We start from the raw sequence: 4,924 nt of genomic DNA on the forward strand, positions 1-4,924 counted from the left end.
AATCATAAAATCGTAAGTACAGAAGAGGCTATTTGGCCCATGAAGTCTGTACTGCCAAAAATATACCCCTACCAGTTTCCCCCACTAGACACATAGCCTTGAATGTTATAACACTTCAGGTGCTCATCCAAGCGCTTATTAAAGGTTGTGAGGTTTCCTGCCTCAAATACCCTCCCAGACAATGTATTCCAGACCCTGCAGCCCCACCCTCTGGGTTAAAATGTTTTCATCAAATCTCTTCTAAACCTCTGGCCTTTCTCTTTAAAATTATGCACCTGACCTGTGTAATTGAGATGTTTGGGCTAGCAGGTAACCAAAGCTTAGTTCAAAGAGGCTGATGTTGGAGAAAAGGATTTGCAAATAAAAGGCCTATACGGCCTCTAGCAGTGAGGGAGTGAGCAATACACAAAGAAATAAAATTGGGTAAATGCAATGGTCGGGGTAACTTACCATACTGGGACATGTTTCACATTTTGGGAGAAGGCTGTTGAGGGAATAACCGCAAGAAAAAGAAAAATTAGAATTAAGGGTTTGGTGGAGCAGAAGCATGCTGCCATTGAAGCATTTATTTGAATAGGTTTTGATCAATGAAAGGTTTCCTCATGCCTTCAAAAGGATGTATCAATCTCTTTGAGATGGGACAACAAACTTATTCTCTGTCTAAAAGCTGTCAGCAGTTCTTTTGAATTAAGCTGTATCTATGTCAGGCACATTTTGTAATTCACTTGCAGAATGTGGGTGTTGCTGGCTGAGCCAACATTTATTGCCCATTCCTACCTGGATTTGAGAAAGTTATGGTAAGCTGCCATTTTGAACTGCTGCAATCCATGTTCTGTAGGTAGGCCCACATTGCTGTTAGGGAGGGTGTTCCAGGAATGTGACCCAATGACACCAAGGTTATTTCCAAGGTTAGATGGTGAATGGCTCGGAGAGGAACTTGCACGTATGGTTTTCCCATTTACCCTTTTCCTATAACCCTTGATTTCCCCTACTGATCGAGAATCTATCTCCACCTTAAATATTCACATGGACCCTGCCCCTACAGCTCTCTCTGACAAGGAGTTCCAAAGATTCTCAACTCTCTGAGAGAGGGAATTCTTCCACATTTCAGTCTTAAACTGCAGCCCTCCACCCCTTAATTCTGAGGCGATGTCCTCTGATCCTCTCTCTGACTCTCCCATGACTGAAACATCCTTTTAGCATTTACCCTGTCAAGCCTTTATTGAAACATTAGGCTCTTAGATATCACCTCACTGTTCTAAACATGAGTAGAGTCCCAACCTGTTTAGCCTTTACTCCTAAGACAATCCCTCCATACTAAGGATCATTCTAGTGAGCGTTCTCTGAACTGCATCCAATAAAACACCCTTCAGTAAGGGGACCAAACTTTAAGTATTCCAAATATGGTTTGAGAAGCAGCTTGTACAGGTGCAGAAAAACTTCCCTACTCCCTGCTTCCCTACAGTCCAAACTTCTTACAATCGAGGCCAACATTCCATTAACCTGCCTGATTACCTGCTGCACTTGTATGCTAGTTGTGTTTCATATACAAGTATCTCCAAGTCACTTTGTTTTGCAGCTTTCTGCAGTTTATCTCCATTTTAAGAATACTCTTCTTTTGTTCTCCCTTCCATAATGAACAACTTTGCATTTTCCTGCATCAAACCCCATTTGCCAAACTTTTGCTTACTTATATGACCTATCAATACCTCTCTTTAAACTGTTTTATCCCACTGCAATCTGCCTTTCCACCTATTTGTGTTGCCTACAAATTTGGTTACAGTACATTCACTTCCTTCCTGCAAGTCATTAATATGTATTGCAAGCATCTTTGGTCCCAGCATTGAACCCTTTGGAACCCAAAACCCACTGGACATGGGTCACCAACCTGAAAAAGAACTCTTTATTCCTGCTCACTGTTTGCTGCCCATCAGCCAATTCTCTATCCGTGTCAGAAAACCATCTCCAACACCTTTTTGTGAGGTACCTTGTTGAGCACCTTCCGGAAGTTCAAATATAATGCATCTAATGGTTCTCCTCTATCCATTCTGGTTGAGACTTCCTTAAAAAACAGTAATAAATTAGTCAGTCACAATTTCCCTTTCGTGAAGCCTTGCTGAATCTGTTTAATTAGATTATGAATTTCCAACATTCTGCTATTGCTTCCTTAATTCCAATACTTTCCAACAGTAGTTACTAGATTAATTGGCCAATAGTTACCTGAATTTTTTTTTTGCCTCCTTCCCTTTTTAAATAGTGATCTCACATTGGCAGTTTTCCAATCCACTGGTATACTTCTCCAGAATCCAACCATTCTTTGGAAAATTACAAAAAATGCACCCACTATCTCTGTAGCTACCTCTTTTAGGATCCAAGAATATGCAAGCCATCGGGGCCAGAGACTTAGCTGTCTTTAGCCCCATTAGTTGGACTAATATTGCTTCTCTGGCGATGACATTTAATTCTTTCCCTATATCTTTAGTATTAATGGGACTTTTGAAGTATTTTCCACTGTGAAGACTGATGCAAAATATGTTTATAACTCCTCCACTAATTCCTTGTTCCCCAAAGTCATATCCCCACGTTAATTTTTTAAAGGGCCTGTGATCACTTTGATGTCTCTCTTTTTTGTATGTTTACAGAATCTCTTATTGTCAGTTTCTATATGCCTCGCCAGTTTGCCTTCATAGTTTCTCTGTCTTTATTATCTTATTAGTCTTCTTCAAGATTATGGACTTGCCCCGGTCTTCAAGGCTATCATTGATTTCAGCCTCCTTATATGCATTTTCTTTCATCTTAACTTCCTTGGTTAGCCATGGTTGGTATATCTCTTAAAATAGATTCTCTTTACTGGGATATATTTTTACTGAGAGTCATGAATTACTTTCTTAAACGTCTGCCACTGCATGCTTACTGTCATTCCTGCTAATCTATTTGCCCAGTTCACTTTAGCTAACTATCATCATTTCATTGTAATTCCCTTTATTTAAGTTAAACAAAGTGATTTCTGACCCATCTTTCTCACTCTTGAACAAATATTAAATTCTGTCATATTGTGAGCACTACTTCCTAGGGGATCTTTTACTCTGAAGTAATTTATTAAACCTGCCGCATCACCGATTACCAGGTTCAAGATAGCCTGCTCTCTGGCTAGATCCATGATGTATTGCTGTGGGAAGCTATCCCTAATGCTCTCTCTGAATTTGTTGCCATAGCTACCTTTTCTACTTTGCTTAATCAACACTCGGCGCAAAGCCATCCATATTTATTACTCTATAATTTTTGCATGCTCCTATTATTTGTTGATTCATAGCCTTTTCCACAAAGTGATTACTGTTTGGAGGTCTGTACACTTTTCCCACCAAAGTTGTCTTTTCCTTGAGTTTTTTTTTTAAAACCTGTGCCCAAGTGGACTCTACGTCATCTGAGGCTAGATCGTCTCTCGCTACTATCCTTAGTTGCCCAGAGGGCAGGTAAGTGTCAACCACTTTGCTGTGGATCTGCAGTCACATGTAGGCCAGACCAGATAAGGATGGCAGTTCCCTTCCCTAAAGGACATTAGGGAACCAGATGGGTTTATTCCCAACAATTGGCAATGGATTCACGGTCATCGTTAGATTCTTAATTCCATTTATTGAACTCAAATTCCACCATCTGCTGTGGCGGGATTTAAACCTGGGTCCCCAGAATGTTATCTGGGTCTCTAGATTAACAGTCCAGCAATAATACCACTAGGTCATCACCTTCCCCATTTGGCCCATCTTGTTAGCAGTGGTTATCAAGCATCTATACTCTAATCCAATTTTCCAGCTCTTTGTCTATAGCCTTGTATGTTGTGATGTTTCAAGTGCTCATCTAAATAGTTCTTAATTGTCTTGACAATTCCTGCCCTTATTTTGATTTGATTTTGATTTATTGTAGTCTCGTGTAACTAAGTACAGTGAAAAGTTTTGTCTTGCGAGCTGTACAGGCAGATCATAGGATGCTTGGACAGAGTGGGGTATACAAGGTTATGGCTACACAGGAGGTGCACAAAAAGCAAGGTCAATGCTAGGTTTGAAATTAGAGAGGCCCATTCATCAATCTAATAATGGCACAGAAGAAGCTGTTCTTGAACCGACTGGGGAGTGTGTTCAAGCTTCTGTATCTACTGCCTGCGGGAGGAAGTTGGAAGAGAGCATTACCGGGGTGGGAGAGTCCTTTGGTGATATTGGCTACCTTTGTGCAGCAACAAGAAGTGTAAATAGAGTCAATGAATGGACGGTTGGCTTCTGTGATGGTCTAGGCTGTAGTTGTAGTTTCTTATGGTCCTGGACAGAGCAGTTGCCATACCAGGCCATAATGTACCCAGACAGTATGCTTTCTGTGGTGCATCTATAAAAGTTGGTGAGGATACTTATGGGCATGTCAAATTTCCTAAGCCTCCTGAGGTAGAAGATGCGTTGTTGTGCCTTCTTGACTGTCGCATCTACGTGGAAATTCCAGGACAGTTTGATGGTTCTCATCACTCCTAGGAACTCTACCACCCTTTCAGGCAATGCATTCCAGATTCTATCCATTTCCTCAAATCTCCACTAAACCTCCTTCTCCTTGCCTACCTGTATATATCCCTCAGAACTTTTCACACCTCAATCAGATCCCTCTTCAGCCTTTTTTTTTCCCCAAGGAAAGCAACCCCAGCCTATCTAGTCTCTCTTCATAATTGAATAGCCCCAGGCCAGACAACGTCCTGGTAAATCTCATCTGAACCCCACCTGATGCAAATGTCTTTGTATGGATATTTAAAGCACAGCTTCACATTTGCCAGATTATGGCAGTTCAGCAACAAGTATGCCTATAAATTTTGGCCATTCATCCACATGAATTAACTTCTCATTTCATGTCTGTGCCAAGTTCATTTAGAACAATTAACTCAAGACCTTAA

This window comes from Rhincodon typus, chromosome 7 (genome assembly GCF_021869965.1).
Source record: "Rhincodon typus isolate 14 chromosome 7, sRhiTyp1.1, whole genome shotgun sequence".
NCBI lineage: Eukaryota > Metazoa > Chordata > Chondrichthyes > Orectolobiformes > Rhincodontidae > Rhincodon > Rhincodon typus.